A 23,690-nucleotide genomic window follows, 5' to 3' on the forward strand; every position below is an offset into this window, starting at 1 on the left:
GAAGGGGAAAAATACACATGGCACTGAATACTGAAGTGTATCCTAAGCAAAATGCCAGAAAGGGTCTTTTTCTAATTTTTTTCTAGTTTTTTTTTCTGGTAGTGTAGTTCTGAGCACTGTCTCTAGTTTTTTTGCTTAAAGCTGGAACTCTACTACTCTAATTCTAGAAGATGTTTCTTAAACTCTCTCCAATGAGTCAGCTAAATTAAAAGGAAAATAAAAAGCGAACAATGGAAGAAACTCGTAACCAATTGTGGACACTGCAAAGAGAAGAGATAGGGAAACATCTGATGAAGAAGCTTTGAAGGAGCAAAACTATAGAACACAATGCTATGGTAAGAATACTGAAAGTATTCGGGGTTTTTTTAGTATGTATTATGAATAAATGTATGCTTACCTTTCGGGGAATGTTATTGATCCACAAATCTGAGTGACTCTTGAAAGTGCATTATCTTAGTATGGTTCAAAAATGACTTCAGCTTAGTACAACAGATTTCACCAACTACAAGTTTTAGTAAATAGAAATTGAAGAGGAATCCAGAAATATGGATATTTTCTCTCTGTTGAGCAGCTGGGAAAACATCTACCTAGAAACATTAAAAAAAAATCCTCAAATATTGCTATCTCAGTAAGAATATTAAACCAAACCAAATAGCAGTCTGCCCCTCCCCCACAAAAAAGCAAGTTAAAACAAGTCACATCAAAATATTTAGGCTCTTGAGAACAAATATTAGCTTACTCATTAAATTTCTTTCTCCTGGCAGATACAGACATGTTCTAATACTAACCGTAAAATACATGATAACACAGGAAAACAACATATATACACACACACGTACACATACAGACACACCCCAAAAAAAGATCTGACCACATTTGAGAGATGATTCTTTCTTAAGGAAATGTGACTACAACAAAAAATAAGTAACAGTATGTAACTGTAACCAAAAAGTAACAATAAAAATAAGTATCTTGAAAAGGTTTAATTTGTTTTAATTCTAAATATGCAATTTAGAGCAATTTTAAAATTGGGGTCAATTTTAAATCTTTCCTAGTGCTCAAATCACTAAATGACCTTTCTGTTTTAATATAGTCAATAAAAGAACAAATTTATATAAGAAAGGCTAAAAAGATCATCATAAGCAGCACTAAGAAACACAGAAAATCATCTCTACTGTAAGTCTGCATGAAACAACTAGACTTTGCAGTCCATACAGAGTTTGGCTGTCAGTATTAATGAAAGATTTCCCGTTCTTTTTCTGGTTTTTCTCTTAGGAATTACATAATTGTTAAGAAATCTAGAAATAGATATACACATGCACATATAAAAATTATTATCAGTGTATAACTTACTGCTGCCCTGGGACTGAAATAATTTATGTAACATCTGTTTTCATTTTTCTAATTTTTTCCTTAATTAACACACATATTTAACACCTAAATGCTCATACCACCTTTTTTACCAGCTGATTATGCTTTTTGTAGGGAAAACTAGAGTAATACACTCATAGAAAAAATTCAGCATAGGAGTTAGGAGTTTAGCTTAGTGGTAGAGTGCTTGTCTAGCGTACACAAAAACCTGAGTTAGATTCTTCAATACCGCATACCTAGAAAAAGACGAAAATGGTGCTGTGGCTCAAGGGCCACGGCTCAGGCCCTGAGTTCAAGCTGAAGGACTGGCGCAAAAAAAAAAAAAAAAAAACCCTCAGCATAAATGAAAACCAAAATGTCATATATTGAAATCACAACTTTTATAATATATATTACTGTGTTAAACTAATTTTCAAAAAACACTGGTTTCCAAAAATACATTACATTATATAACTGTACTGCCTCTGATATCATCCTTACAAGAAAAAAATTTTTAAAGTACATTATAATCTACCATCAAGTAATATAGTACAAAATGATCAAAATTATAAAAACAAACATAAAAATATGTCAGTATTTTAATCTAAACTTCTAATTTTGTAAGAACTGAAAAAGCTAGTAGAATATTACATGTTTATGCTTCAGACAACTGAGATATATCCCCTATACTATGAGTCAACTTTTAGAAATTTGATTTTATGCTATACATTTCAAATAGTGTGCAGATTGAAAGCAAGGGGAAAGTCTTTACTCAGGAGTCCATTCAAGAACAATTAGTTTTAAGGGTTTTTTGTTTGCAACAAATTTCTTGTTAGTTTATTTCACTAGGGACTCATACATTAGTCAATCACTGTGGAGTTTAACCAAAAGCACTGACTTTTAATTTTACTGTCAGTGATGTCCAGTTACAGTCACCATATGTAAAGCAGTCAGTACATTTCTTGTTGAACATCATTATCCCCTTCCTCATTCTTTTCCCACTTTCCCTCCCATTCCCCCAAGGTTTAAAGTCCATTTCAAACATACTGTCTTTAGAGTATCAATGTTGCATTAGTTCGCCTTTTGTCCTTTACTTCACTGTTTTGTTGTTTCCCTTCCCTTACCTAATCTGAATAAATATATCTACAATACACGGGGTACCAAAATCAAATACAGTGGAAACGGGATACACCATAGGAGAGAAAAAAGTAACTTCACATAGTACATTAGACACAACGACCACAAAGAAAACCTCTTGCTTCTTTATCTTGGACTTCATTGTGGAGTTCATTTCACTTAGCATCATCTTATATGGTGATATGTACATACCTATTGAGCTATCGTGATCCTCTGCTAGGACTATCCTAGGCATATTCTATTTTTTTTTTTTTGCCAGTCTTGGGTCTTGAACTCAGGGCCTGAGCACTGTCCTTGGGCTTTCTCAAGGCTAGAGCTCTACCACTTGAACCACAGCACCATTTCTGGCTTTTTTTTCAATGTATGTGGTACCGACGAAACAAACCAAGGTCTTCATGCATGCAAGGCAAGCACTCTACCACTAGGCCAAACTCCCGGCCTAACCCTTCCCATCTTTACTGAGAAGCTCTGCTAAGTTTGATAGGTGGGTAAAAATATAAAAAGATAGGAAATCTATTTTCCAAAAGAAAATATTTTCAAATCCATCACCTTCCTAGTTTCAAGCTACCATATCACATTAGAAGAACTAAGTTTATAGTATTTTGTAATATGGCAAACTGATTTGCACTGGTTAACTGAATTAGTGACTAATAGTCATAAAACATAATAGAATCCATAATTTGGCATAATAGAACTGTATTAAGCAAAAATATCCTTTAGGTCATTAATCCTCACATTTGAGAATTTTATTGTCAAGGTGATTACAGTGAGGTTGCAGTTACGTACATAAGGTAGTGAGTACATTTCTTAAGAAATATTGATTCTACCTCCACATTTTTTATGCACCTAACTTCCCCTTGACCCCCCCAAAGTGGTAAAGTTCATTTACAAAATATGGTCTTGTAAGTATCACTGCACTGTATCTATTTTTTGAGAGGACACTGAAGTATTGGATGGAGGTTAGTGATAGCAGAGCAAATTATCTAATATATATGATAGCCTGGATTCAATTTCCACATGTCCAAACTAAAACAAAGGCAAATGTGTGTGTGTGTGTGTGTGTGTGTGTGTGTGTGTGTGTGTGTGTGTGTGTGTGTGTGTATAAAACAAAATAACTTGTTCTTTGAATGAGAATGATAAAATTTAGGAAAAATGTAAAGTCACTAATAAAGCCAATGATAAAACTTCTACTTAAGGATATCTGAACCAGTAACATATGACCTTTCCATGGCCAAAGAAACTTAATGGAAATGTCAAGAGTCTGGTTTAAAATAAACTAAGCAGTTATATAACATTTATGCTTTCTGACAAACATTTCTCACTTGCAATTTTTTTTAGTATAAAGTATTCACTTTCTCAAAAAAAATATAAATATGGCACAGCAATAAGCTGTAGAATTTCATCTACCATAGGACTAACAGCTAAGGGAAAAATCTAAGCAGATGTATACATAGACAAGAAGACAGACATACATAGACAAGAAGACAGACACACTAACTTCTTAGTGAATATATGGAAATAGGGTTTTTCTGTACAGTACATGTACATTATTATCTATTTATATCAGTGAGTTATAAATAAGCTCTTAGTTTTTAGTTCTTTATCAGTTGTTAACTATATTATTATAATAACTTATATCATACCTTCCTATAACTTTTGCAACAAAATTTCCCATTCATTTCCTTTAAATGGGTTTTTGCATATATGTCAATAAATGACTTAAGTTTTAATCAAATTCCATTTTATAGATATCGAAATTTGCAATTTAGCCATACATGTCAATTATGCGAGTCAATTTTATGCTTCTCCTAACCAAGAAAAAAAGAAGAAGAAAAAGAAACTATCGCATTCATCTATCCATCTCATAGTTAAAGGTATAGTTAAGACTTATACCTAAGCAATTTGCCGTGTCCATTCTATTTGGTTTTAACCATACTATATTGATTTAAAAGGAAACAAGTTGTTGAACTGACAATAACTGACACTGTTCATGAATTTCCTTCAAGTTTATAAACATTTATAGCACCAAAGACTTAAAAACAGTGATAATGCTGGAAACACTGGTCCTAGCTTCTCAGAAGTCTAAGATCTGAGGATCATGGCTCATGATTGGGAGGGGGTGTGGGGAAGGAAATGGGGACAATAACATGAGAAGGGGTATCATTGTGTGAGAAGTAATGCACCTACTATCTGGCGAATGTTACTGTAACCCCTCTATACATTACCCTGACGATAAAAAAAGAAACATTCCATGATAAGGCAAGGGAATAAATGTGAAGATGGGAGTAATGAAGAGAAAAATGAGAATGTAGCTAGAATGGAAAGACCTACATTTACCTGTGAATAGGAATAATCAGTTAATGAAAGGAAGTAATTATAAGAGAGACAGATTTGGAGACAGGAAATGATGAACAAATCTATGCCCAAAGAAGGCCAATACTTTACCAAAGGATGGGATATCACTAATATTGACATTGAAAAAATGTTTATAAATATTTAAAGTAGAGGGGGTGAAGGGAGTGGAGTGGAACAATGGCAATGAATTCTACATCTTCAATCAGAAAGTTGACCAGAATCAAATTCCCAATCTTGGTAATAAAGGAGAGAAACACACACACACACACACACACACACACACACACACACACACACACACAGAATCCCAGGATAAAAAAAAATTGATGTAACATAAATCTGCCTCTAGCTTTTAGGCTAAATGAAATGCTCCTAATCTTAATACATCTTCACTTCCAAAATCATTCTTCACCCCACATATTCATATAATGTTTCACACTAAAGTAGGTGCTTACAAGTATAAATAATCCAACTGAGTTCTCAAATTTTTGAACATAGGTTAATTATTTTGATTCCTATCTTGTATACTAGTAAACTAAATATAGGAATATCATATATATGTTAGTGCAAAGTTTATCTAGTAATTCAGTAAGCCAAAACCAAAATTTACATAGCACATGTCAATTTTTTGCTATCCAGGATAATAAATCAAAAGCACTTTAAAGATAATTAAAGTTTTAAATTTTTAATATTTCTTATTTGGAATACTGGAAATTCAGCAAGAGGTCTGACGGAGTTATTAGTCTCCAAGGTCAGAAACCCAAATATGTCGTCTAGATCTTGCGGCAGGAAGAAGGAATCACTCAAAACTGGCATATTAAGAAACGATCCTCCAAACTATTTCCATCTATCCTCAGGTTAATTATCTTATACAATAAAAGAAACTGGTAGTAAAAATTCGTAATTCACTACCCATGATATTCCTACAATGATGAATTTCAAAATAGTTTGCCAAGGCTCTCAAAAAGGCAACCATACTTGATAATGTACCCTTTTCAATTCTCCTCACTAGACCACACAATGCATAGTAAATAATTTTGGGTCATCTTCCAGAGTATCTTTTAGAAAGGAAAGCATTCCTTAAGAGTAGTTATCTAATCTTTAAAAAAATATTGTGGCCTGCATCATTTTTCTCACTTACAAAAAATGAAATGAAGACAAATGTAAATAACATTTTAATATCTTACTGATATCTAAATTCAGCTCCATGACACTATACAACCCATATCCTTTATACACAATGACTTCAGATACACATATTAATTATATGAATCAAAATACACATGGTAGATTATGTGCTTATCAGCAGAAAACCTTAGAAACCTACCATCAAGAATGAAGTTCTGTGGGAGCTGGTGGCTCAAGCATGTAAACCTAGCTACTGAGAATGCTGAGATCTGAGGATTACAGTTAGAAGCCAGCCAAGGAAAAAAAGTCACAAAAAGCCAGAAGTTAAGTTGTGGCTCAAATGATAGAGCACTAAGCTTGAGGGTAAAAGCTCAGGGATAGCTCCCAGGTCCAGAGTTCAAATCCCTGGTAAGGCAAAAAACTAAAAAGTAAAGAGTGAAGTGCGTGTCCTCTTATTGTAAATCATGGTATCTTGGCACTGAAACCTATAATTCATAAAACTCTCATTTGTCTTTACTCTGAAATATATTATCCATTCAGCACTAGAAGAAATCTATGAAAATATATCTAGCCAAGTGCTTTAATTTTAATGTGACAGACATTAAGATTAAGCTCTATAAATGACATACCTAGATTTTTTCAATGTTATTCTTGATTATATTACCCATACACAAAGGCAACTATGGTCAGATGTTTTATTCTTTCTCTAATATCACTTCTCTAGTATTTCTAAAGTCCGTGTGCTGTTTGGCAAGACAAGCTACATACTGACTCATTCGTATAAATGTGCAATGAACAAATGCCAGAGTATTTCTTCAAATACAAATTACTAAACTATGACTACATATTAACAAAATTCTTGCAAAACTAAAATCTGTGAATTATTTTCACCTTTCCAAAGCACAAATGGAAAGAATTTCAAAGAAATTATTAAGAATTTCCTAAGCCTGGTATGGTAGTGAACACACCTATATTCTCAGATACTACACTAGAGGCAGAGTTAGAAGGATTTTAAATTCAAAACTAGCCCAGAAAAAGTACACCATCTTAACATCTTTTTATAAAAATGTGTAGTTTATTCAATGATTTGCATGTTAATATTTTGTGAATGTATAATAAAGTTCAGTTACATTGTAGTGAACTTATAAGACCCTGTAATTTATTTTCTTTCATGGCCTAATTTGAGATTTGGTTGTAGGTGGCTTAAAACTGGGTAAAAAAGGAATCTATAAAGACTACATGTAGGATAATAATGACTACAGAGCTTCCTTTCCCTTCCCCTCAGTCATCCCTCAATTGTATCCAGGATCATACAGTTATGATCAGGACTTAGTCCATACATGAAAAATGATAAAGTATCAGAGCTCTCCTGCCTCCACCAGCTCCTGCACCAAGACAGCAGGCCGCCAGCGCCTGAGGGAATCCTTTAGAGCATGCGCTCCAAGCACTCCAAGCTGTGAGGACACAGCACTGCCTGCAGCCAGGATGGCTCAGCCCCTCACACAACCTCAAGAGCAGCAAAAAAAATTTTTTTAAAATATGTTTTGGGATAAGAGAAGTGGTTGGGCCTATAGTTCAAATGATATAGTGCTTGCTTGGCCATTTAAGTGCTTGGGTATAAACACTAATAATACCTTCTAACAAGCAAAAGAAAAAAGTTCTAAAAGAAATTGCAGAAGCTCTTTATGAACTCATCATTCCCTAGAGATAGCTAGAATTCTTCTGAAATAGAGGAAAATCAGAATAACTTGAAATTGGACAGTAAGTTTCAAATTAATTCACTCTTCCTAGCTCTTACAAAATGGTAGATGGTAAAAGAGCTTTCAAGAAAATAAGGCTCTATTATGTACACAGTATACCATATACATATATATATATATATATATATATGGAAGCACATCAGTGAATTGGTTTAATTCTTTACTTTTAGAACTGAGTTCAAAAACATTGTGGAAATTTTCTTTTGACTATGACTATTTTGACCCTCAACTAAATACAATCATGATTTTTGCCCTCATGCTATCATAACTTTACTCAGTTATCAATTTGCTAAGAACCATGGTATAGTGGGATTACTTAGTCAAAGACCTCACAAGCCCCTAATTCAACACTTTAGTTGATATACTGGTGATGTAGCTCAAAGTGGTAGAGCAAAGAAGAGCTCATAAACAGCACCCAGGCTCTAAATTCAAGCCTCACCACCACCAACAAAAAAAGTCAGGCTATTAAATTATAATAAATATTGGTCATACTGTATTAAATATGAAATGATATAATTCAAACAGGGAACAGAAAATATAATGTCCTAAAGACCATACGCTCAGAAAACCCTAGGACATTTCACAGTTTAATGCATTTAAATACACTGCATAAAAATATCTGGTTTGCTTAATACGTTTAGCAACTAGACTGTGCAGAGCACCTGTGATTTTTAGAATTTAAGGTATCATTAACAAAGATTAAGTTGCATTCTGGAGTGTTGTGCAGTACAACAAAAAAAATAAATGAAAATGACAGCTTTTGTTTTTTTTTAATGCTTGGGCTTGAACTCAGCTCAAAGCTAATGCTCTATTACTTGAGGCATAGTGTCACTTTCAGCTTTTTTTTTCCTAGGTAGTTTATTGGAGGTGAGAATCTCATGAACCTTTCGACCAAGGCTGGCCTTGAACCAAGATCCTCGGATCTCAGACTCCTAAATAGCTAAGATTACACGTGTGAGCCATTGGCACCAGGCAAAGGATAGTCTTAACAACTAACATTTTCTAGTTTTTAACTAGAACTTAAATCAATTTCATAATATTGAACACTTTCTCATGTAATGCAAAATTTACTCATCAAATTTTTGACTTCTACATTAAACTAAGAAAAAAAGTCATATGAGCTTGATCTCTAGTTCTATGCACATTTGTCTGCAAGTCTCTTCTTTCTAAAACATGTTGGAGTCTGGGATGGAGGTCAGTGACAAAGTGCTTACCTGGCATTTGTTGGATACCAATACCAAAAAAAATGAGTGATAATACAGTTAAATCGTGTTAGATAGACTAGAACACAAATAAAGTAGTTAAAATAGTTCTAACCATTCTTTCACTACTTTAATGTTCCTTCCTTAAGCAAAAAGTGTCCAAGGACAGTGACAAGGCCCTGGGTTCAAAACTCAGTACTGGCAAAAAAAAAACCAAAAAAAAAAAACCAACAACAAAAAAAACTAGTTAACTGTATCACAGATTCCCAAGAAGATTCTTGAATCAGGGGAACACCTTCAACCAAAAGAAGTCTGGGACGGACGTGGTGGCCCACGCCTGTCATCCTAGCTATTCAGAAGGCTGAGATTTGAAGATCAAGGTTCAAAGCCAGCCCGGGCACAAAAAGACCTAAGACTTTCATCTCTATCCTCTACAAAATGAGAAGTGGGGCTTGGCTCAAGGGTAGGACAGTAGCCTTGAGTTGTTAGCTCAGGGACAGCCCCCAGGCCAAGTTCAAGCCTCATGACCCACAAAAAAAAAAAAAAAAAAAAAAAGTTTGGCTCTGAATTCAATAGCCAAATAGTTTTTTTTGTTTTGTTTTGTTTTTTTATTGTAATTAGTAAAAGAGTTACATGATATTTGCCAGATAGAGGGTGCATTAATTCACATACATTGATACCCTTTCACAAGTCTTGGTACCCGTTTCCCTCCCCCCCCACACACCCCAGCCGTCTTGGATTTCCCCCCTTCCCTATCAAATTTCAAATATCCAAATACAAATAAATTCAATATATCAGATAACAAAGTGAGATACTATAACAATATGAGATAACCAAGGGACAGCAAAGGAGATGAGAGACAACATAGCACATTAAGGACAACAATCATTCATTATATTAGCCAAATAGTTTTACCTGAAGAGAATGAGTACTCACTTTAACTGTTAAATCTAACTAGATCAGCTATTTTCAGAATATCTGCTGTAGATAGTAAAGTACATATTAATTTCCCATTAAAATGTTCTAAAATACTAGGCAAATATCAAAGTAATCTTTATTGTTAGTAATAAATTTGAAATAACAGCATTAAATGAATGTAAATACAACCCATCGAGACAAGCTGTAACTTAAAATCTTATGCAATAGTATGCACTTCAAAAATGTCTTAAATTTCTGTATAGGATACTGAAAAGTTTACAAATTAAATCCATCTTAAAACTTTACATAATTATTTAGAGTCTCAATTTCCAACTCTATATAAATCTAAATCAGCATTATATTTTTCCTATATTCACTATAGTAACTTAATGCAAACTAATACAGGTATATCTAGCTATAAGTGTTTTCATTATTTGAAACCTACTATCAGATTACAAAGGCCAAGAATCTAAGACTGGATTTAAAGAGAAAAAAATGTAAATGCTAGAGAACATTTGCAAATTCATAGATTCCCTTCAACTCCTATTCAGCTTTACTCCTGAAGACCACTAAAGATCTTCAATTTCTCCATAGCCTATAGGATCCAGAAAACACTAATCTGTTTACCACACAATAGATGAGCCATTAGGAGACCAACTTCAACACAATTTCAACATATTCAAATAAATTATTTTAAAAATTAAAACTACTTTAATGTGATCAAATGAAATTTTTCTCACTCAAAAAATCTTTAACAAACATACTCTATTGAGGTGACATATTTGGAAGCATTACTTTTAGACTTGGGCAACCTACTCCCATTATCACAACTTATAACCAGGACTACTGAAACTTCAACATAACACTATAAAGGAAAGAGGGGGAGAGGAGAAAGATAAAAAGGGTGATGGGGGTGGGAGGGACAAGAAAAGGATTAAGAGGAGAAAGGGAAGAGAAGGAAAGGAAGGGAAAATAAGAGAAAGGAAAAAGGGGAGAGTAGAAGAAAAGTACAGTTAGAAAAAAGGGAAGAAACAAAAAGAGCAAAAAACAAAAGCACACTTTATTTCATCCACAAGACTTTAGTATTGTCCTAAGAATCTATGAAAACTTCATTAGATTTAATAAAACAATTTAAAAGTTTGCTGGATACATACAAAAATTCAGATTTCTGAGTTTTGTCTTTACTTTCCCCATCCATGATTATCTCTTTCAAATTTTATGTCTTCTTTAGTGTAGTTAACAAGTCTTTCTTAGGACTGACCAACTAGAAATTAACTGTATTAATAACAAATATGTAAGACTGGTTTAACTTGTCTCCCTTCTCAGAAAGCCTGTTTGCTATTTTTTTTACCATATTGTTTCCATAATTACAATACCTCTTTTGAGTATCTCTTTGCAGCTGCCAAAATGATAGTACTTTACCAGATCCTGTCCAGCTACAAAGCCTCTAGTGGTATTTCTCCAGTTTACATACTAATTTACCAGCCAGCCTCAATACTGTCTGAAAATCTAAAATGCTTTACTACATACTTCCAGAAGTTTGCTTATGTACCAATGCATTCAAAAGTGCCTATAAACATACTTTGTATTTCCCATCAGTTTCTAATGCATGATGGATTTTATCATTTCTTTCTTCCATATTTTACAAACTTTATTTAAATGTTTAGCAAACTACTAGCATATTTGCCTATGCTATCAAACTCTTCCCATGTTTCTGTTTGGGGAACTTTATTTCAACATGATTTTGACAAAGCAAACCCCTTGTTATATGACTCTTGCGCTTTTGTAATCACTAAAATTGCTCTTAATGGTGTAATGAATATCCTTTATGTAGCTTTTATATTCTTTGATTACACTGTAACATTAATAACCAAAACTATTTCCTGAAACACTGCTCATCATATTTACTCTGAAATTATTCTTTTCTATAATCAACCTGTCAGTTTTTTCACTGGGTCACTTTTCCTGATGCTGACACTTTATTACGAGATCTATCACGGGCAATTTGCCTCCTCCCATTATGTGAGGTAGAGGAAGGTATACATGTGTGTAATGTGTGTATTATATATGTGTTTTATATGTGATATACTTCATATAATACATAATTATATATTTCTCCCTTTGGCATAGGCCAAAACTCAAAGATCCAGCAAAGATATTCCCAGTTCATTGTCTCAAAGGACTTCTCACTACTGTGCTGAGGAATTAATGTATATTAAGTAGAGCTATCAGTGGAAAAGTAACCTTACTCATGACTTCCAATCACTCCCTAGGAGTATCCACCTCATTATCCATTCCAGAGTCTTAAACTCAATATGTACAACATAGAATTTATTATCTTTTCTAAAGAGTCTTCATTGTGTCACATGTGAGAAAATCCATACAAGTAATATATACATATTTGTGTGTGTGTGTGTGTGCGCACACTCATACCAGTCCTGGGGCTTGAGCTCAGGGCCTGAACATTGTCCTTGAGCTTTCTCAATTATATAACTCTACCACTTGAGCCACAGCATCACTTCTGGCTTTTTCTATGTATGTGGTACTGAGGAATCGAACCCAGGTCTTCAGGCATGCTAGGCAAGCACTCTACCACAAGGCTAAACTCCCAGCCAGAAGTAATATTTTTATTTTATTTTATTTTTTTGCCAATCCTGGACTTGAGCTCAGGGCCTGAGCCCTGTCCTTGGACTTTCTCAAGGCTAGAGCTCTACCACTTAAGCCTCAGCACCACTTCCGACTTTTTTGTATGTATATAGTACTGAGGAATCAAACCGAGTCTTTGTGTATGCTAAGCAAGCACTCTACCACTAGGCCAAACTCCCAGCCCCTGGCCACAAGTAATGTTTTTAAATGTATTTTTTATTTATAAAAGAAAATGCTACCTTACCTCAATAGAACTAATTTCCACATATAAAACTTTTACATGACAAAGTATACCACAGGAAAAAAAGATGACACAAAGGGAGAAAACATCGGCAACCTATATCAAAGAAAATAACTAGTACCTTTAGAAAGAATGTTTTAACCAAGTTGGAAAACATATATCCTATAAATATAGCTCTGATACATAAAACTTATGTTTAACTCCTCTAATAAAATGAATCTAAATTAAATGAACAATGAAACATTTAACCTTAAACACTATTTTACCAAAATTCAAATACTTCACAGTACCATTGCATTTGGAAGGCTATGAGGAAGCAGGCACTATCTGTTCTGCTTGTAGAACAGCAAAATAATACAATATCTATGCAAAGAAACTAGGTAATACCTGATAAAAAAAATACATAAGCATTCTTTCTTTGAACTATACATATATAGTTATACTAAATATGTAAGCTTGTCCAAATATTTTAATTGCAAGATATTTAGAACTACTTAAATACACAAAAATAAATTAGTTTAATAAACTACCATCTATACACACTATAAAAGTCATGAACCTCTATAAAAATGAAAAAAAATTCTATAAGCTGTCCAGGAGTGATTTCTAAGAGATACTAATAAGTAAAAATAGTAAATAGCAAATGAACATATACAATATATTTGTGTGAACATATATTTTACTTTTGTGTAAGAAGGGAAAGAACACAAACATATCTCCATATCAATATAAACTTAAACATATCTTCACATCGATATAAACAACGATTTACTGAAAGCAGCAGCTCATTTTAATAAAACCATCGAACCAACTGCTGAGTTGGGCATATACAACAGCTGATCAAAATCATTTAAGACTTATTCTTACAGATTTCGCTCAAGCTTGGAAATGTTTCTCCTCAATTTTACACTTTAATCTTGATATTGAAATCACTGAAATAAAAAAGGAATATGAAAATAAATCAAAAAAAGTTTTAAACTACAAAAGAAGGTAAATTCAAGGAAGTGGCCCAGTGGCTCAAGTGGTAGAACACTAGCTTTGACTGAACACTAGCTTTGACTGAAGATTTCAGGGGCAGCATCCAGGCCCAGAGTCAAGCCCCATGATCAATTTTTTAAAAGTAGGTAAATTCAGATATTGTAACAAATTTATCACATACAATTAATAAACACAAAAATAAAAACTAGTCATTTTTATAAAGTATATTTCATGTGACAAAATTAAGTGTAACTTCTTATATCAAATCATGCAGTTTTCCCAAGGCATAGCACTATTATTTGCAATGTATTACTCTAAACATGACCTATTACCCTCATTCTTTACCATAAAAAGGAGAGAAAAAATGTAAATTTAGAAATTGTATCACCTTATAATTGGGTTTCATGATATAAAAAACTACTTATTTTGTTTCCCTTAAATACACAGGCATTTATTTGTTTCTGTTACACAATGACAAATCTTATCTTTTTTAATAAAGTAATTATGTAATATTTTTGCCACAATGAAGGACAAAGAGAAGCCAAGTGTTTAGATTCCTCTTTATGTTGTGTCTTTGATCACTAACAATGCTGTTTAAACAGCCAACAGAAGGCTGACATTTCATAAAATATGCAGTGATAAAAACTAATACTGTAGCATCTGGGAGCAATATATAAAATGCAGAAATACACCTAATAACTGTGATCTTAAATTACAAATTACTAAAAACTAAATAAAATGCATACCTAAGAATAAAAAATTGTAAATTACAAATGCTGTTTGTACCTATATTTCTAAAAAGTTTTAAAAATAATTAGGTCCATAATATTTTTTCTATTTTAGAAATTAAAAGCCAGAGAGCTTTTATGAACACAGTACCTGTGTTGTAGTTTTTAACTACCAAAAAATGTTACAAAACTGCCCATGAACAAAATAAAGAAAATTTTCTCACATACCTAAAATGGTTTTAAAAAAACTATTAAATATACAATAAATGGCTATTAAAGTACTAAGACCATGACCAAATGAAAATTTTAAGATACAGTAATCTAAAACAAATGTATTCTCAATGACCCATTATTTCCTCACAATCTAAGCCTTGAAGTCTTCAGTACAGCACAGCAATTAAACCATGATCAAATGTGTTTGAATGATTTTAATTTTACCAGGGACATTTCGTTTTTTAGTAGTAGCAAGTAAGGCATGCCATAAAGACAAACCAAGAACAATCATACAAATTATTTTTGTAGTATTTGGCTTAACAGTCCGCATATACTCATCAAAACAAGAGTCTAATAGTAGGCATGTATTGTTTTCATTGCTATATATGTTCAGAGTAAAAGAAAAAATGAAAATCATATTCAGTACTTCTAAAAGTCTAAATTGCACTTTGACGAAAATATCCAACAGTTTACTATGCAGAAGGCAACTGCCCTGTGCTTAAAATTGGCATCTGAACTTAGGGGTTTTAATTCTTAATACACATTCATATGCGTGTGATTTTTACCATAGTTTTTTTAATGTCACTTAAAATCAGATTAATGGTCTTTTTCCTTCTCATATTTACATCAATGCTATTCAAAATTTAAAGCTGTTATAACAGATTATAAAACAATCTCAACAACATTCTTCATCTGCCACTGGACAAAGAATGGCAGGATTTACAGGTCTGAAACAAGGCATATTTACTAATTTTCCTCACAGATTTAATTTTTTCCTTTACATATTTAACAATTTCCCCAACATTTGAAACATTTATGTAAATTTTGATTTTACATTTGTAAGTACAATTTTTTGTTTCACTGTACACTTTGCTAGTCTCCCAAGACTAATTTTCTTTTTTTTTATTTATTTTTTTCTTTTTCTTATTGTAATTAGTAAAAGGGTTACATGATATTTGCCAGATAGAAGGTGCATTAATTCACATACCCAAGACTAATTTTCTACAGCTATCCCTATTTCCAAATACCATACATATGTAATATGAAATGTTATTCAAATAACTAAATGAAACATTAGAGCTAAAATAATGATACACGTAATAATGAAATAAGTACTAAAATATACTAAAAAAGTTCTAAAATATATGTATTTTTAAAACAATACACATCTATTTGAGACTAATTTATAGCATGGAACCTGTAGAAGATCATAGCATTCCTAAAGGAAAATAGAAACCATGAACAGTCCCCACCCAACACTGGGCATGGAACTAAAAATAACATCCCAAACTTAAATGCAAATATAGTAAGAAGGTTTTAAAAAATTGTTTTCCAGAGTGCACTTTATCTGAAGAACCCTAAGAGTAATTTAATTGTGTCAAGACCCAGAAATTCCAATGGAAAAGGATAAGCTTTATAAAGGGAAAGATAAACTCCTTCATCAGCACAAGAAGCACTTGCTCTGTGAAGTAAATGAACGTATGCACTCTATGTGGTATTTCACTCCACTAAAAGATATTTAAGCCAATCAATAAGTCAGATATGTTCTTGAAAATGCTAAGTAGTTGTTTATGTGTGTTAGACTTTGCTATACGGCATACTAATGTGTTTTTCCTGTATGATATAGTGAACTCAGTGATGATAAATACATGGAGTAGATGCTGCCTACATTTTCACTGACAGCAAATGGAATGTAAAATTGGCATTGTAAACAGAATAGAAAAAAATTAACTGTAGAGGTATGCTGTGTTGGCTTAACATTAGGCCACCCCATACCTAACCACTTCTCAGTTTATTATTAAATTAAGGAAAAAGTATAAATTACTAGCAAGTATCAAATATCTATATTATTAAAACAAGATGTAGTTTACCTATCAGAACACAATGATCTTTTTTTTTTTACAATGATCTTTTTAACTGTGCAACATACAAGTTTATCTATCTGCCTACAAATTGCATGCTTTGGAAAACTTACCAAACAAAATCTACATTTAATGGTAATTTAATCATAAAATACATGTATTTTCTTCAAATAAGTCAGTTTAATCTAACAAAAATTTTTCAGAAACAGGAAACACAAATATTCAAGCACTTTATTATAAGACAACTGTGTTAGAATTGTTTCTATGTAATAACAACTGCTTAAATGCAATGTCCATAGATTTTTAATATAAATTAAAGTCTAAAGGTAGAGGGAGAAAATCATGTCTTAATTCCTTTTCTTCGTGTGTAGTAGTCTAAAGACAGAGTCAAACATAAGCAGAAGCAAAAATGCAGATAATACAACTTCAGGATTCACCAGGTAGCATGTCACTAACACTCAAGAATATAGCAAGGTCACTGGACATGGTGGCTCACACCTCTCATCTGAGCTACTTAGGAGGCTGAGATCTAAAGAACACAATTTAAAGCTTGCCCAAACTGAAATACTTAATAGTAAAAAAGCGATGCAAGACAGGATAATGCTTATGTTTTACTTACATGACAAAAGGGCTTGTGGGCCTTAAAACAGAACCCCAGATCATTCTGTCTGTTCTGAATGAGTAGAAAAATGGGTGATAGGAAGACACAAGGGTGCAAGATGCAAAATTGCTAACTTTGATCATGAAGAAATCAATGTACCAAAGGCAGCTGCCTAAAAATCTAGGCCTGACTCGCATTTTACAAGCAAAAAGAAAATGGGAATAAAGTCCTACAACTATGAGAAACTAAATTTTGCCAATCAACTGAATGAAGCAAATTCTAGCCCTTTAACAGAGAAGACAGTGAGAATTATAGGATTTTAAAACTGTTTAAAAGTGTGAATTAATGCACCTTCTATCTGGCAAATATCATGTAACCCTTTTATTAAATACAATAAAAATATTAAAAAAATAATAAAGTGTTTAAAAATCTATCAATTTGTGGTAATTTTATGGAAGCTGCCAAATATTAATTTTTTTTTGCCAAGCCTGAGCACTGTCCTTGGACTTTCTCAAGGCTAGAGCTCTACCACTTGAGCCTCATCACCACTTCCAGCTTTTTTCTATGTACGTGGTACCTAGGAATCAAACTCTGGTCTTCGTGCATGCTAGGCAAGCACTCTACCACTAGGCCAAACTCCAGGCCCCAAATGTTAATTTTAAGTGATGTAAATAATCAAGGCATGGTAACAGACATACTAAGTAACTGTCCCAAGTAAATCACACTATGATCGCAACATTATTACCCACATGCATAATACATAACTGAGTAGTACCTGTTTGTAACACAGTCCAAATATCTACTACAATTTAAATTCTTACCTTTTAATAATGTTACACTTCAATTTTTTAATTCTGATAACTAATTACCTAAACCATAATTACTTGAAAGGTGAAAAAAAGCAAGCTGATAGTCCATGTACCTTTATTAGAACAATTAAAACTTTATTCTAAGTATTAACAGTACATTAATTTCTTCTATTGTATATCATATCCTTACTTTTCCTTTTCCTGGTAAAAGTTTTCACCATCTGATAATTAAAATGAAATGAAGTAAAAAGTTTTAACATGTCCTATTGAAACAGCTATTTCCTAAACATATTTAAAACTGCTCTAAGCAAAAGACTGTTTCTATTCAAGAGACACTGAATAAAAAAAAATAGAGTTAACATCACCCCATTTGTAAGGAAATGGAAAGACTTAGAAAAAAAAATCATATTAAGTGAAGTAAGCCAGACTCAAAGGAACATAAGCCCAATAGTCTCCCTCATTTGTCATAATCAGTAAAAACCTTGGGCTCTCCTAGCAGAGATTTACAATAGAACAAAATCCAGAGACGTAGGCCAAATAGTATGACACTAAATGTAAGGACCTCCAGGATAAGGAAACAAAAGCCATATAATGAATGACTGCTGTTCTTAATGTACTATGTTATCTCTCAACTCTTTTGCCATCCCTTGGTTATCTCATATTGTTACAATATTTCACCTTGTTATCTGATATATTTTATATGTGCTTAATTGATTATTTGAAATTGGATATGGAAGAGTGGAAATCAAGATAAGCAGGGGGAGGGTGGGAGGGAAATGGGGACCATGTCATGAGAAAGAGTATCAATGTTTGTGAAGTTATATACCTTTTATCTGGTGAATATAATGTAACCTTTCTATTAATCACAATAAAAAAATTGTTAAAATAGAGTTAAGATCTAGATAAAATACTAACTTTCAACTCATACTATCATAACAGTATTTTGTTGTACTTCAACATAATTTACTGTGGAATAAAGTTCAAAACTCAACCTGAGATTCCATTTCACCCCATTTAGACTGGTCAACATTGTGAAGTTAAACAAGTGTTGGAGGGAATATGGAAAGGAAAAGGAACCCTACTCCCTATTGCACTGTTAGTGAGAATGAAAACTAGTACAACCACTCTGGACAGCAGTTTGGAAGTTCTTCAAAACAGTAAACAAATTATTTCCTACAACCCAGATGAACCACTCCCCGGTGAACAACAAAAGCCAGAATATTATAAAGGCATTTGCACAACCATGTTCATTACTGTACTACTCACAAAGCCACGCTATAGACATAACTCAAATGCCCTCCAATATATGATGTCCTACATAATCATTAGAAAGAATATCATGTCATTTGAAGCGAAATGGATAGACCCAGAAAAAAATCATGTTAAGTGAAGTAAGCCAAGCTCAAAGAGACAAAATTCATTGGGACATGATAAATTATACAGGACTCTAGGACATGATGCTACTAGAAAAGGAAAAGTAATAGAAAATAGATTAATGGTTTACTTCAGTAGGGAGAATAGGAATTAAGACAATGTGAAATTAACAGCTCATAGTAAAATAATGAAATGTATCACTGATTTATGATGATGACTACAAAACTTAGTAAGTTTATCAGAAAAGAAAATCAACAAATTTTATACTTCAAATGGTGAATTATACCTTATAAAACATGTAATATTAGTTTTATACCTCACCAAAGATAATTTCAAATTTTAGAGTGTAAATTTTACAGAACAATTGTCAAAAATGAACTGAATTGATTATTATGAGTATTTCTGAAAAGGAGATATGATGGAGATACTTTTGTTGTGATGAAATGTGTTTGAGTGCACTTAAAAGGCTATTAAATAGACATGAAGGGAAAAGACATAGATTTTTGGTATAATTATAACAAACTGCTTACTCCAGAAAGTCAATAGATTTTATTCAAACTGAGCCCCCTAACTCCCTGAAGTTAAGAAAACTATGAAATCGCCTTTTAGCACAGGAAGAAAGTATGCCATGACCTGATGTCTGCAACAAGGTAACAGGAAAGCTACATATGGCATTTGCGATACTTCCTCTATCCTATTTCTATATAGCTAAAGCTCATTTCTTGACCTCTCCCCACCCCCCAAGAAAAATACAAGAGTAAGGTAGCCACACAAAAAACAATTTGTGAGGTGAGTATACTAGAGTAGCAATAAGGCGCAACACCTTTGAACACTTAGGACATTCTTATAAATCTAGAATATTCTTATTATTAAATCCAGTGCATTTAGTGCGGCTAAAATGTATCTATTCATCTTTAATCAGTTTAAGACACAATAAACCAAAATTAATTATCTAAAAGTGAAAAGCTGCTCTAAAAAGTATTTCAAAAGTATGACGGGCAATCTCCAATACAGCCAAAACCTCCTACCCATGATATTAATTTTCTTTTTTTTTTCTTTTCCAGTTTTTTTTTATTTTAATGTATACAGGGGTTAGAGTTATATTCGCCAGAGAGAATGTGCATTACTTCTCACACATTGAGAGCTCTTCCCATGTTTTTGTCCCCATTTCCCTTCCCCACCATCTCCCCTCATTCTCCCCCCTCCTATTTCAAATAAACAAATAAATATATATATGATATATACCAGATAACAAAGTCAGATACTGTAACAATATGAAATTAACCAAAGGGCAACACAAGAGAACAGAAAACACACACACACACACACACACACACACACACACACACACACACACACACACACACACACAGAACAGTACATTAAGAAAAACAGTCACTCATAATTAAAACTCTTGCTTCCATGTCCTGGTCAATTTTCTTGTCAAAGTCAAAGTTAGGTCTTGAGACTACAAAGAGCAAAGCTATGTAAAAGAGAACTGTAAAAGAAGACAAAAATGAACAAATAGTATCTAAGAATAAAACAGTCACTATACCTCTTAAATAAAGTATGTGCTTACCAAAATTAACAGCTCTTAATGTGATCACTACCAAACAATATTGTTCATTTGATTCTACCACAATCCAACCTAGGGTGGAAAAATTAGAAGTCTCTCTTTAAGACAACAATCCAATGTCCTTTTCTCAGGCAAAAATGAAAATATTTTGATATTTTGAAAATTCCACATTGAACACAGTTTTGTTATTTCTATATATAAACTCACGCTAATTCAATTAGACCTACTATGATATATTCTACGACACTAATCAAATCCCAATATTCTGTCAGGAATCACAAAAATTTGAAGTGAATCCCTAACTTAAGAATTAGTAAGGAAAGGCCAAGGTGTAGCTCAGTACCAAGTACTTGTCTAACAAATGCCATGTCGGGGTTCAATCCCCAGTACCAACAACAACAACAACAAAAATAAAATGGTAAGATGTTCTTCCATACCCACAGTCAGACCAAACTATTTGCCTACCTGACATTTCTAACAAGGAAGCACTATATAATAATATACTTTACCTAAGTAGGGAATTCATCTAGAAAGACAACACTTATTTCTGAGGTATTCTTTTTTTTTGGCCAGTCATGGGCTTGAGCACAGGGCCTGAGCACTGTCCTTGGACTTTCTCAAGGTTAGAGCTCTACCACTTGAGTCTCAGCACCACTTCTGGCTTTTTTCTATGTATGTGGTACCGAGGAATCGAACCCTGGTCTTCGTGCATGCTAGGCAAGCACTTTAACCACTAGGCCAAACTCCCGGCTTCTGAGGTATTCTTAATTTTCAGGATTCCAAGCATCCTGGGAATTATCTCATTTACCTAAACAAGGGGAGCAGGAGGGAGATAAATTATATCCTTCCTCTGAAAAAGTCACTGAAGCATTCACCAAAACCTAAACCAGTTCTCAACACGAGTAGATGGTTTATATGGGTTTCCTGAATATAGTGGGCACAATATTTAAGATGAATTCTCCAGGTTTGGGGAAAAAAATTGCTCATCTCCTGCAATTCAGCTACTTCATCTATAATCAAGGCTCTAATTCATAAGGTAGTTGGGAAGATTAAATGTTAACATCTGCATAAAATCTTCGAATCATGCCTAACACTTAATAAGTCCTCCATATTATTTACTTATTCTCCTAATTACATACTTTGATCCAATTTAGTAAGGTCACCTATATTCTATTTTTTGGCATTTGCTTCTCAGAGCATTTTTTTTCTTACAGTTTGCTAGAATATTTGTGGCTGGCTCTGACTTTGATAATTGTGCTTTTTGTTTCCTGCAAAAATGCAGTGCCTTATTACTGCTTTATTTAGAATTGTAAATTTCAAAATCTATAAATAAAAAGTTTAAATTATTTAACAGGAAGCTAATCCTCAATGTAAGTGCAGACTAATGACTTTTTCCCCTCCACAAAAATAAAAAGAAATGATTTGAAATAGCCCTAAATCTGTACTTACGAATAACATTAAATAGTATCACAGTTTTTACTTGGTTTAAAACCAGGTATTAATTACTAAAACCTGAATGAGAATGTATAGATTTGGGCTCTGTGATATGAAAATCCTACAAATCTGCACCAATTAAATTACATCTTTAACATCTAAATTTTTCTTTGTTTTTTCAGTATTTTAATTCACAACACTTACAGAGTATTTTTTTCCTCATCATATAATTACATCTTTAACATCTAATTTTTTTCTGTTTTTTCAGTACTTTAATTCACAATACTTTCAGATTCTTTTTTTCCTTATCATAAGGTTCTAGGCACTGTGTTATAGGCATGGGACTTCTGGAGGTACCTTTCATAATACATTTGAAATGGACCCAAATCTCCATCTAAAACAAAACAAAACAAAAAAAAAAAACCTTAACATTAAAACCACACACATTTCAGCCTATATTCTTCATGGAAAATAAAACTTACATGTCTTACATGTATTTTTGTCCTCTTAGCATCAATATCCCTCTTAAAAACAAAAGCTTGGGGCCAGGAGTTTGGCCTAGTGGTAGAGTGCTTGGCCTAGCATGCATGAAGACCTGGGTTCGATTCCTCGGTACCATACACATAGAAAAAGCCAGAAGTGGTGCTGTGGTTGAGTGGTAGAGCTATACTTGAGAAAGCCCAAGGATAGTGCTCAGGCCCTTAGCTCAAAGCCCAGGACTGGCAAAAAAAAAAAAAAAAAAAAAGCTTGCCAAATGCTGGTGGGCTCACACCTGTAATCCTAGCTACTCAGAAGGCTGATATCTGAGGACAGCAGTTCAAAACCTCCCTGCAGGAAGTCTGTGAAACTCTTATCTCCAATATACCACCAGAAAACTAGAAATGGAGCCGTGGCTCAAAGAAGGAGAGCACTACCCTTGAGCAGAAAAGTTCAAGGAAGCACCAAGGCCCTGAGTTCAAGCCCCAAAACTGACCAAAAAATTTAAATACTAAAATCAGAGACTTAATTAGCAACCTTAGTTTCCTATGGATATCTTAAAAATATTTTAAAATTCTCAAGTGATTAAATATGAGGAAAAAATTAGCTTTCCCTTCTCCCTAACAAATGAACTAACATTTACATCAGCCTATTTAAAGCAGACTACCAAACTCTGCTTTATTTCAGATTTGTATGGATGTAATTAAATATCTGAATTCTGTATGGATATAATTAAATATCTGAATTCTGAATTCTGTAGACTGACAATTGGAAAGGCTATACAAGGTGGATCTAAATTTAAAAGAATGACAGGTAACCTATTTAAGAAAATATAGTAAAAATTTTGTGGTCCATTTTCTAATAATTCCTTCTACAATAGTAGAAAGGGATCTGAAGTACA

General features: G+C 33.1%; 1 protein-coding gene across 8 annotated transcripts in view; it reads right to left on the reverse strand.

Moving 5' to 3' along the window:
• The window catches only part of Tbc1d5 (TBC1 domain family member 5), a 429,644-nt gene that overhangs the window by 346,552 nt on the left and 59,402 nt on the right, over positions 1-23,690 (reverse strand). For 5 of the 8 annotated variants that reach the window (XM_090321941.1, XM_090321885.1, XM_090321925.1 and 2 more), the window contains exon 2: positions 398-587. The exons of 2 other annotated variants lie outside the window; for them this stretch is intronic. The gene's annotated coding sequence lies outside the window, so the exon portion shown is untranslated. The remainder of the gene's footprint in view (positions 1-397; positions 588-23,690) is intronic. One more of the 8 variants, XM_090321894.1, reaches the window with a different exon arrangement.

This window comes from Megascapheus bottae, chromosome 2 (genome assembly GCF_031878675.1).
Source record: "Megascapheus bottae isolate mThoBot1 chromosome 2, mThoBot2.hap1, whole genome shotgun sequence".
Lineage (NCBI taxonomy): Eukaryota > Metazoa > Chordata > Mammalia > Rodentia > Geomyidae > Megascapheus > Megascapheus bottae.